Genomic DNA, 12649 nt, shown 5'->3' on the forward strand with positions numbered 1-12649 from the left:
CTCCTTCTAAAAGACTAGAATAGCCCATACCAAAATGTTACATTGGTTATCTTTGGCTACCAGGATTATGGGTGATGTTTTGTTTCAGGTTGTAAATTCCTTAAGAGCCATACCATATATCATATCATAGTAACTACCTAGCACAGTGCAGAGGTTATGGTAGGTTCTTCATAAATATTTGCTAGTAGATGGATGGATGGATGAAATTCCATGGGCTGTAGTTACTAGCTCAGTTAGAGCACGACTCTAAGGCAGTTTCATGTCATCTGATCCTATGCTTCTCAAACTGTGATGCACACATGCTGGAGGTATGTGAAAATGTGACAAGTGTATATGAAACCACAAGATATTAAATAATGTCCCCCTAAAGTAGCAATTTCAGGATATTCCAGTGGGAAAATTTGAGAAGCACTTTTATAGCTGTGCTTTCCCAAGCACAGGAATTCCCTCAAAGGCTGATACCCATACTCTGCATGAGTTCATCAGTCTAGGCTTTGCTTCTAGACACTTTCACCATGAGATGCTCCTGGAATGTATCATCCATCCTGCATACTGCAAGTAGGGAGCACTGGGCTAGAAGTCACACACCTTGGTTCTAGTTCAGTCAGGCAATTTCAACAGGCAGCAGCCTCTGCAAGTCCCAGCTACTCATCAACCTTGCCCCCCAACAAAGGTTCGACCAGACTAACAATACATGTGAAATCGTTGCAAATTGAAAATTTACAGAGCTCCAGGCATTACTACTGTTGTTGTTATCATCCCAGAATCAGTTTGATTCTGTCCCACAGACATCTCACACCTGTCCAGGTGATTAAGGTGAGTAGCAGTAGAATCTGAATTCACAATGTTCTGGGTTGAAATCCAACTCTAATGTAAGCTTTACCGACCAGAGTCTTATTTATTTTGTATATCTAGTATTTTGCATGGAACTAGGAACATATATGTGCTGAATAAATGTGTTTCTAGCTATTTATTAAAATCTCTGCCACTTACTTGATTTTGACAAATTTTTAAGTTTTCCAAATCTCACTTTCTGCATCTATTAGAACTGGTATGATAATAGTACCCCACAGTGTTGTTAGAAATTTAAAGGCAATATATTTAAGCTGCTTAGCACAGAGCCTGGCACACAGAAAGCAGTAAGTCAATAGTAGCTGAGACAGAGTCTGAGTGTATTTCTGCAACTCGATAAATGAGGGCTATCCCATGGTTTCATGATGTTTTTGCCAGCCTTTCCTTTTACCTGTTATGAACAAACCAGGCTTGGAAGAAGTAGTTTGTTTGTGGCAACATTGATGTTCTGAGTCACTAAACTAGTTAAGGAAGCAAATTTCAAAGCCACAGTTACTATGTGGGCCCTCAGGGCAAGAGGAATGAGCAATTTCAGCCTTCACAAAAACTTTTGCCAGAATGAATGTGCTGGGCAGGGCAAGTTGGAGTTTCCCGGGAGTCTCTCTGATAAAGTGACAAGAAATGCCCTACCTAGTCCATGTAAATGCTAACGGAACCCATGCAATGGGCTCACTCAATTAGTCGATAAGTAAATCCACCCCCAAGAGAAAAGGAGACAAGGGGAACCACAGACAGAGGCAAAATGATAGCCCTGTGGGGCTGTCCTCTCTCCCTGAGACTGCCGTGACAAAAATGGAACCCAGAGGCCTCCTGTTTACATTTGAGCAAAGCCAATACTGAATCCCAACAAAAAGCCCTGAACAGTAGTGCCAGCCAGTTTACGACCACCAGAGATGGTGCTGTAAAAATAGCTTTAAAGACACAACTCTGAGGGGCTGGGAGCCAGAACAGAAACTGAAAACAGAGCCCCTTCTCACCCCAGAGGTATAAACAAAAGGCCTTCCAAGCCACCACTCCACCCTCAACCCCATACTGGAGGAGGTGACACATGATGCTCTATCTCTAGAACTCACAGGAGCACTAAAAAAAAGCACAAAGTGCATGGAGCTGAGGAGTGTGTGTGTGTGTTGTGGGCAGACATGTGTATTATTAGTGGAGACATTCAGGAGTTTCCTAAAATTCACCCAATGCCAAGATTTGGAGCTATGGCCATTAAAGTAACATGCTTCCAGGCATCCTGGATTCAGCATTGCAGACATGTGGGATGTTGCATTAAAAAGAGGTCCCAAGAAAAGTAGATTGTTACTGCTCTTCTTAGAGGAGCTTCATAATTAGAGTAATTTATGTCAGAATTAGATAATTACGAAGAAAAGTCTGAACGGAAATCTAATTGCAAGAGCTAAATACAATAACTGGTATGAAAGCAGATACTCAAAATCTGTTCAGAAGTCGAAAGCCAAAATAAAGAAGGAATGCATTGTAAATGGGCTGTAAGTCTAGGGCAGAAGGAACGAGGTTTTGCTGCCTTTATAAGGCAAAGGCCACAGAGACTGTAGAATTAAGGAGGGAGTGTCGGCCCTGCCCACTGGCTCAAATCCAAGCTTTATGGAGGCCAGGACTCTTTTGTCCACAAAGACCCCCAGGTGGAAACTATGTAGGAGCACACTGGGCCACCCTGAACTCCAAACCACAGGGAGCATCTCTCAGCTTCCTGCAGCTCTCTTTATGGCTCTGCCATTCATCCTTCTGGAATCCATTTATGTTGCCAGTTTGTGCCAACTCTGGGAGATAATCCATTCCATAAATTCATTACCTGCTGCATGAAGTAGTATTTCCGCTGACTTGTCCCAAACTTGCCTCGCTTGTGGTTCCAAGGCACTGCTATACTTCAAGATCTGATGAGCAAGTCTGTGCTCATCTTATCCACACCATTTACAGTCTGATCGTTTCCTCCTAACATCCTTTGCCTTGTCAGCAGCGCTTCTGACTGCAGTCAGTTCTTCAGAGCATCCAGCATGCTGTCCAGCAACTTTCTCTAGCCCGGTTCTATCCTTCTAGAGCCTCACACAGTGTTGGAGGCAAGAATACACCACAGTTTCAGGTAAGAGTAAGATAATGTTCTCAATTTAATATTTTCCACACCTGAAGAATGTGCCCACTTTTGTGCAGCTCTGTCCTGGGTACAGCCACATTATATTAGACATGGCTTCTAGACCCAGGGAGTTTGCAAACTGATGGGAAACTTCTCTAGGTAGCACAGGTGGCTGGGTTCTGGCCAATACTGCAAGTCAACCTGTCTGAAACAGGGCATTACCAAGAAAGAAAAACAAGTGTAGTCAGCCTTAGCCTTCAAAGTGGGCTAAAGTGCAATACTTAGTACCCCACTGATTTTCACAATATCTGAGAAGGAGGCAATACCTTTTGTCTGCAACATAGCAATGTGTTACAGGTGCTAAAATTAGTGGGGCATGGTCACTCAAAAAAGGGTTTAAAATGTCCAGTCTCAGTTCAAAAATCTGCTTATTTTGGCTTCTTTTTTAAAAATTAGTTGTTAATATTTTGTTTCATTCCATCTAGTGCCATCTAAGCTCTTGACCACCCTCAAATATCTTTACTGAACACAAGAAAAATAATGAGGATTAAGCAAAATGTAATAACACTGAAGCTGCCTGGGGCCATTCATTAGTTCATAGGAGTTGGAATTTCACTGCCAAGGGAATAAAATAGTAGATGGGTGCTCTAACCTGCTTTTTCACAAGGGGTGCATCATCCACCAAAGGTGAGAACATCCTGGCCAGATGCCCACTCCTCTTCTGCTGCCATAATTGTATCTTCTAGTAGTGTCAATACCTCAGCAGACTCTGCAGCTTTGGCAATCCAGGGTGAGCAAATCCACCATCTTGCCCACCTATAATTATGTCCCTGAGGTGTCTGCCACAGAAGCTATTGGCTTTCAGCACTAGACTTTTCTCTCTACTAACTGAAATAGCCGGAGATACCACCTTATAAATGAGCTCCTGGTTTTCTTTCTACTGTCTGATAGCCATGTCCATGAAGCCCTGAGCTCGAGCTGATTGCCCCTGTTTCTCTCATTTGGTTTCTTCCTGTTTTCTCTTAAAAGCACCCCTATATACCTGTCACCTTGGCCAGGATAAATTTTTAATGTTTCCCCAGATTTCTAGGAAAGTATTTTCTAAAACCTTCCCCCAATAGGTGTCAATTCCAAGCCTGCACATTACCCCCCGCTCATGTGGAATTCCTTCACGGAGGGCGATTTCCTCCTCTACTAGATGATATAGTGGGAACAGGATGGTTTGTGGGGTGGAAACCCTAGGACTCAAAGCTGGGCTCCACCATGTATTCGCAGTGTGACCTTGAGGAAGTTACTTAGCTCTCTCTGAACCTCAGTTTTCTTATCTGTGAAAGTAGGATAATACTACATCTTGTAAATGTGCTGTGAAAGACTGAATGCTCTACTGTGTGTAAAGCTCAGGTGGAAGGCCATGCCCAAATCCTCAGCCCAGCATCTAAGGCCTTACTGTCATCTACCCCAGGCCTATCTTCGTCAACCTGATACACTCTATACTCTGGCCTTAGGCTCCAGGAGTTTTAGAGGAACCAATTATATGTAGGTAGACAATTATAGGCTCAAAGTGTCATTACGGATTGACCTTTTCCAAGTTTGGCGAACACATCTACCCATGGAAGGCCCTCATTCTGTATGTGCACAAGCAGTGGCTTGGGCCCATGTCTGGCCTCCTCTTCCCTAAGACTCTGAAACTTCTTTCAAAGCCCGACCTCCCACTCCCTGCCAGCCCTACCTGACTACTTCTCAGCTCACCTATTCCTGGGACTCCTCTTCCCCTTCTTCTTGTTCAAATCCAGACTGAGTTCTCTCCACCTGGATTTCTGGGAAGGAGGTCTCATCTAATCTTCCTTTGAACGAAAAAAATTTTTTTTCTCTTTCCCTCACCATTCTTGGCATTTCTAGCTGGAGTGCCGGGTTTTCTCTTTGGCTTTTCAACTCAAAGCCATGTGGTTTCTCCTGAATAAACAGAAAGGATCTCTCCATCCTCAGTTGTAACAGTTGGTTGCACCAGTCATTTTAATGCCCACACACAGAGGCTAAAGGACACTGCCACTCAGGCACAGTTGGTGGAGGGCGAGTCCCAGCTCGGCACCTGTCACCTGGTACCTGTGCACCTGGCAAATACAGTCAAGGAGGCAGAATCTCAGGCCCATGTCATGGAAGGACTTCCCAAGATGACTCTGAGGAGGCCACTACATGCTCCATAGCCAGGTTCCAGCATCACTTCCTGTCCCCACTCACAGTAACCTTGGGGACACCGCACAAGCTCCCTGGCCTGGGTCATCAGAGCCTTATGTCTGGAGTACCGTAGCCAACACTGGCGCAGGCCTTCTCATTTCCCAGCGTTCCAGGTGCTCGTAACTAGACCAGAGAGAGCTGAATAAAACGTACATGAAGAGCAACCAAAATCGAGAGGGAAGAACCCCTAAGAACCTTTTAAAGTCAGCTTTCCCCTCCATTTTTGCTTTGACAGCTCCTGCCGGTGCACAGTTTTCCTAAATGCCTTCTGTGAGCAGCACAAAGTTTTTTTGGAGGTGTTACATGCACCCCTTGGAGCACTGAGCTTTGAGGAGAGGAGCCTGTCATTTTCGTTTGTCCAATAAGGCACTGGAGCCTTCACCCAACCTGCCCGGTGGTCTCCCTCTCCAACGCCTCCCGCTCCCTCTCCAAGTAGGCCGCCCGGTCTTAGACAGCACTAGGCAGTTTTCCCTTAAGCCGGGTGTGCCCTGAGTTGCCTCAGGTCCCTGGGAACACTGGTATGTCTGTGAAAGAAACTGGGGCTGGCTCCGTAGGCGAGGAGCGCCGCTGTGTCCTGAAGGAGGCGAACCAAGTCCTGGCGGGGGTGGAGGAGGGGCAAGTGGCGGGAAACCGAGAGGGAGGGCGCGTCTGGGGCGTGTGCGCCCACGTCCAAGGGCACCCGTGCTCGGTTGGCTCCGGGTGGAAAGCTTGGGCCGAGCCCAGGGAGCGGGAAAGACGGCGAGCCTGATTCAGGAAGTTGTGCCTCTGACATCAGGGCAGGACGGAGACGGCGCGAGACCTCAAGTATGCAAGGCGGCGGCCAGCGGGAGCGCCCGGACGCGCAGCGCTTTGCGCCCCAGCGGCAGGTACGCGGGCGGGGGAGGGCCGGGGCGGCACCCACTGGCCCCTCCGCCGCTCCGACCCGGCTCGGGTGGGAGGGCCAGGGCTAGAGAAAAGCAGAAGCAGGAACCCAGGCCTGGCCCCTGTGCCTGGGTCGCCGCAGACGAGGCAGCACCCGGGAGATTCCTGGGCGAAGGCGCCTGCAGGAAGTCCTCCTGCGGACTGAAAGGTGAGTTTCAAGACTTTCTGTTTTTGCTGTTTTGTTTTTTTTTTTTAAATACATTTTAAGCTGCCCTCTGTTTGGAAAGGGACATCCCACTTCCTTCTTCAGGAGGATGAGACCAGCCCCTGACATAAATGAGATTGAAAGATTGTTTTTAAATAGCCTCTTGCCCCTCCACAACTTTAGTTCTAGTTTGTTCCCTCCTTTGCGAGGAGGATTCTCAGCGGTCTTCCATCTGCTTCTGGGCTGAGTCCACATTGGTTCCTCGGAGGTCTGGGGTGGAGTTGACAACAGCTGCCGGTAGGAGCAGTTTGGAAGGGACAGATGGACATTCTGTTTACTACTGAGAAAGTCAAATCCTGAGACCCTCCGGAAAGCATCACAGGGCTTAGATGTTTCTGAATCATTCTAACTGAAGCCAAATTTTCTACGGGGCTAAGGAACTGGCCAAAACGAAAATATGGCCTGGAGCCAGGGGCGGAGTGGGAACCTGTATGCTATTCTCAGAGTCTCCAGGGAGTTTGCTGTGACACAAATTGCTTCCTAACTTCTTTGACTCTCTAAACGGTCCTACTCCCAGACCCCCATCCCACCCATGAAGGTAGAATGGGAGACGTAACAGTTTCCTCAGCATTCTGAAGAGCTTTACCACAATACATTATGTAATAATGAAGTTAAGTATACCAAGATCTGCGGTCCCCAACCCCCGGGACCATGGACATACCGGTCCCTGGCCTGTTAGCACCCGGCCCCAGAGCTCCAGCACACACACCCCACCCTCCGCCCTGCTGTCTGTGGAAAAATTGTCTTCCATGAAACCGGTCCCTGATGCCAAAAAGGTTGGTGACCACTGCTGTAGATGTTAGCTAGCATGAATGCCAGTCCTGCTAACCGAAAGGGAAACTGAAGCAGAAATAAGAACTTGCCCTAATTTAACAAAGAATGCTGGCATGTGGCAGCCAGCATGTGGTGCTACCTTGCAGGACTGCTCCACTGATCCTGTTGAATGAGGAAGTGGAGGCAAAGTGTACGGGGCATCTCGGAAGCACTTCCGTTCCAAAGCTGCTGGATTTCACGCATGCAGCTACAGTTCCTAAGAACCTGAAGATAATTTTAGGGAACATTCATTCTGAAGTCTTGTTGGATAATGTGAGAGCCTTGAGTTACAAAGAGCAGGATTTAAAGATACCATTGATGTGTCTGATTCCTAACCCTTTGACAAATGGTTTGCAAGTTCTGCCTAAAGAATTCTGCGAAAGTCTTACCAACCTTTAAGCTGATGCAGTTCCATTAACCACTTAGTCTGATGTGTCTGCCTTTTGCCCAGAGCTGGGCTGGGCAGGCAGCTGTACAGGAAAATCTGATCAAGTCCTTTCTTTTGTCTGAAATTCTGCCTCTCCATCCCACCCCAGATACAATTTTAGGAAAGAGATGCATTGCAAAACAAATGTTTCTCTGGCCTCCATACATTTTCTGTATTTTGCCTGTGAAATGAAAAAAAGGATGACTTTTGTCCTTTTCCCTCAAGACTAAACCCAAGAGAACAATGAACAGTCAACAAACTCAGTTACTGATTTCATCAAAGAGGGAGATACATTCAACATGTACTGTGCCTACTGTGTGCTGGGAAGTATGCCAGGGCCTTAGAATCCAAAGATCATGAGATGATTTCTGCTTTTGAGGAGCCCCAGTCTGCACTGGATAATTCCTCTCCCAGGAATTATCTGTGATGTCAACTCTGCCGAGTTATAGATGAGCAGAGTCTTGAAAATGACTGTGAGTTCCCAGGGAAAGGCTACTGGGAACAAAGGAAAGAGCACGTGCAAGTGCAAAGTCAGTGACAGGTGGGGGAACAGCACGCATTGGGGATTATGCTGCTGCACTAAGAGGGGTGAACTCCCCCCCACCCCCACCCCAGCAGTGGGAAGCAATGTTTGTTTTTTAAGCAGGGGAAGGATCTGGTCAGATTTGTGTTTGGAGAGAGAATTAATGGCCAAATGGAGGCTGGCTTGGGGAGATGGGAAGCAGAGATAACGAAGGCCACAACTAAGACAATGGCAGTGGGAACTGAGGAAAGGGAATGGATTTTAGGAAGTGGAACCAGAAGTACCTGGCACCCAAGTGAATGTAGTCGGGGAGGAATGAGTGGAACAGAGAGTGATGGTGAGGTGTTGAGCAGGGCGGAGTGGGAAGGTACCTATTAGAGCCATTAGTGGAAATCATACAAACTAGAGAAGGAGTGGGCTTCAGAAGCAGATTGTGGGAGTAGACGGCAGTTAACACTTTGGACATATTTAAACTGGGTATTCCCAGGAGATGTCCAGGTGGGGACAGATGGTAGGCAGTGGGGATACAGGTCTGGGGCTCAGGGAGAGGTGGAGCCTGCTACAATTTAATTGTCCCAATGTTGTACATAAAAGCAGTGTTGAAGGCAGCTAAAGAGGTCTGTGAGGCACTATCAGTGAGACCACACTGGCACTGAAGAGCCTTGGATTTGTCACTAGTGGCCCATGTAGATATCATTTCACATCTTATGGTGACTTCCCAGGATGCCTTGCAGGGCAATTCTGAAAATGGTGGCAAGAATTCTGGGTTAATGGCACAGAGGTAGTATAGATGCATCTGACTAAACAAAAGAATCCCCAGGAATCACTCCCCCATGTGAAAAATGAATATTTAGTTCAGTTATAAGGTCTGCCAAGACCTCTCCAGAACTCATATCTGCATGAGAAAGTCCTGCCTTCATAAAATCAGGAAGGATGACATACTCAGACCAATTCCAGACCCTTACAGAGTACTTCTTTAAGCATGACTGCCAATACCCAGATCAGAATCATGTGTGACCTGCATGGAAGAAAAGAACCTTCAACTTGGAGCTAGATAGATTCAATTCCTGGCTTGACCACTTACTAGCTGACCTTGAACAAGTCTTCAAATCTCTCAGCTTCATTTCCCTTATATTTAAAATGAGGATAATTATTAGTCACCAGGGCAATGGTTAGAATCAGAATCAAATTGAAAAAGAAAGTACATTTAATGTGCTACATAAATTGTAAGACTCTGTAAAAATGTAAGGAGTTTTATTATTATTACTAATCTTGCCCCTTGAAGCTACCAAAATCAGATGGACTGCATAGGTGTAGGAACCGGGCAACATCTTAATCCCAGACTTGCAGCTTTTTAATTGTATGAAATATTTTAAGGCAGTAATTATAAAAGTCTCCTTCCATCATCTCAATGATATAAATCTATTCTGGCCTTTTCCTCTTATACTCCTTAACTAGAGTGGCCAGAGCCCAAAGAAGTCAATGCTTCTAACACTTAGGCAGATTGCGCAGTGCAGTGCACAAGGACTCCAGGGAGCTCGTGGGGCTGAAAGCAGCTGGTATTCCACTTGCTAGGCCACGGACCCTCCCCACTTGCAACTGGGTCCACGTGAAAGGGATGCTTTTTTCTAAGCCTCACTGAAGTGCTGGTTATACCAGCAGTCGCCCGGAGTCTGAGCATCAGTTGATGGCTTGGATTTATCTGTGGTTTACTCCTGTCCCAAACATGGAAGCCTGACATTTTCCAACCCAGTGAAGCTCGAATTTTATGCCAACACCAAAACTTTCAAGTGAACAGAGTTCTAATAGGGGCTGGTTGTTGATGAAGAAAAGGAAGTAACCACAGATTCAGAGACTTCAAATGGAAAAACACTACAGAGATGAGACAACCCCACCCCCTCACTTCACAGATGAGCAAACTAAGGTTCAGGGAGGGGAAGGGTGTACCCAGTCACATGGCTGGTTGGTGGAGGGACCAGAATCCAAGTTCTGCCTCTCTCTGTCCAGGATTACCCAGTACTATCTAAGGCCACTATCACCTGAGCCTTCTGTAGCCCTCACACAAGGACTCTGCCAGGCACACAAATGCTGGCAAAGAGGTAAAACAAAACTATTGCACTTGGAGGCTGAATCTTCCCCCAGTGGCCTCCAGAGCAAAGCAGGAGCAGGTCCTAAAGAGATGCAGGTAGTTCTCAATCTTGAAGGCAATCTCCAAACCACTATCCATCTCTTCTGTTTCCTCAATTGCAATCCTTACACTTTTCTTAGGAGTTCCCAAAGACTGCTCAAGAAGGGAAACAACACTGGGTGCCTTAATTAACTAAAACCCTTTTAGCATTTCCTCGAATATGTCAGGAAGAGTGTTTTCCCTCACAGATGAGAACATGCTGGAGACCAGAGGACAAGTTGGAATCACACATCAAATATGGATGTGTGACTTACCATTTGATGAGAAAGGCTCCATGTGAGTAATAGAAGTTTATGGTTCTCACTCATCACAGACACAGTGAGAGAGATAAAGTCAGTAGCACCCCAGACACTACCCCAGACAGCAAAAGGAAAATCTACTGCAAGTTCTTTGAAGGGCAGTCCCAAGGGCAGGAGCCCAGCTCAGGTTTCTGGCTTTTCACCCACATTGGTCTGAGCATTCTGAACAAAGCATCATCTGGGGACATGAATGGACATTTAGTAGAGATCTGGAAAGGGTAGCTAAATTCCAAAATGAGCCTCACACAAACACAAGATTCCTTTCTCAGGGGCACCTCCCAAGGGACCATGGCAGTATCCAAACCCAGTTCCTGCCCCTGGGAAGAGACTTGCTCCCACGATTATAAAGCAAGCTGCTCCATGGAGTTTGTTACTAAGAAATAAAACAAAACCTAACCATTGCTATATTTCTTGGTCAAAATTGAAAAGATTGTGCTTGCAAGCCACTGTGGACTTGTCCTTGTTCTTGACTGTCTATAACTTCCTCCTGATAGGATATTTTTCAGTTGAGTTTCATTCTCCTCAAATATAACCCTAATTTCAAGCTGGATAGGATTAAGGAAAGCCCATCAGCACTTTTTTTCTTTTTCTTTTTTTTTTTTTAGTTTTCCAGGCAAGTCATAATACAAAATTGGCAGAAGAGAGGGAAAAAATATACACTAATAGCAATAGGGATACTTGCATGTTATAGTATTTATAGACTTCCAGTTGTTCTGAGAGGGAAAAGAATTGTGGGTCACAGGTTCAGAGATGGGTGTAGAGGCTGGGGGTTGGGAGCAGGGAAAGGAGCAGTAGGAACTGGGAAGTCCCATAAGCTTTAGCATTATTGGAATGGAATGGCACAGTGGACATGCTGTGTATTAACCTAAATGACATGTGACAGTGGCCACCATAAGTAAGAGAAAAGAAAGCTGCCCTCTGAGTCAGGAGACTTACCTATTCCTTCCCTAACCCAAGTGAGATACTGGGTCTGCATCCTTCTGTTTGTGGCTTCAACTCTTAGATTCTCATGCAGCTTCACCAGCTGGACAAAGTGCAGACTTGCAAAAGCCCCTCTGCATGTTGTCATTATATACCTAAAGCCCTGGCTTTATAGCCTGCAAGCTTCAGACAGCCACTTATACATACTGGCCAGAAGTCACCCAGGCACTAACACTGGGGTCAAACTGACCTTCCCAGTGATTAGGAGCCCAGAGTAAACAGCTGTCCATCCAACCTGTCTTGTCTCCCACGAATTTTCAGTGTGCATGCTAGGCTCTCAGTAACCGTTTATTGAATCATGGTGCTAAGAATTTGAGTCATACGAAGAGGACAGCCATTGCTACCCCCACTCACCAGGCTGCTGTATGAGCATATCACAGCATGTGTTGATTATTCAGCATTATCTAGGGAGAAATATCGAAGCCAAAAATGAATACATCACTCTTAAGGCCAATCCTGCAGACTTAGCCCATCTGTCAAGCCCTTTTCTTATAAATGACTGATGGCTCCACCCTCCCTTCTCTCTCTCAACCTTCCATTCCTGACTTGAAACTTCTCTCCCGCCCAAGGTGCATAATCTGCCGAGTAGTAGTTGCCCACACAGCACAGCGGTGGCCTAGATAAAAACCTCCAAGCTCATCACAGGGATGCCCCACACCATCCCATAATGAAACCTCCACTGGGAAAGGGAAGCACACTTGCATACCACACCACCTACATGCAACTTGCTCAGAGCTTTCCGTTTCCCAATTAGGAACTCAGATCCTGCCCTCCAAGACATTTGGACCAAAGCCTTCGCTGGTTTAGGAAAAAAGCAGTGCTTTGCCAGGTGCCTGGGAATACTCGCTGATTTCCAACCTCTGTGCCCTTCTCAGTTTTGCATGAGGATGTTATTGACCCCTCTGAGGATAGAGCTGGATTTGGGCTATTTTTAATAGACGGATGGCACAGCTCTCCAAAGCTGGCCGTGGAAAGAATACCTCATTTCCAGACAAAGGCACTACAGTCCCCACACTGTCTGGGACAAGGAAAGAGACACAGTCACAGAGCATGTGCCACAAGGGGAAGAAGGTCAGATGCTCCTGAGTGACATTTTCCAGGAATAAGATTTTA

The 12649-nt window shown here is 46.2% G+C and overlaps 1 protein-coding gene across 5 annotated transcripts in view; it reads left to right on the top strand.

Annotated features, from left to right (window-relative positions):
- Positions 1-5822: 5822 nt before the first annotated feature.
- KIAA0040 (KIAA0040 ortholog) overlaps positions 5823-12649 on the top strand; it is a 34377-nt gene continuing 27550 nt past the window's right edge. For 4 of the 5 annotated variants that reach the window (XM_045547302.1, XM_045547305.1, XM_045547307.1 and 1 more), the window contains exon 1: positions 6052-6248. The gene's annotated coding sequence lies outside the window, so the exon portion shown is untranslated. The other variant, XM_045547303.1, reaches the window with a different exon arrangement.

The sequence above is a fragment of the Lemur catta genome, chromosome 3 (assembly GCF_020740605.2).
Source record: "Lemur catta isolate mLemCat1 chromosome 3, mLemCat1.pri, whole genome shotgun sequence".
In the NCBI taxonomy this organism is placed as follows: Eukaryota; Metazoa; Chordata; class Mammalia; order Primates; family Lemuridae; genus Lemur; species Lemur catta.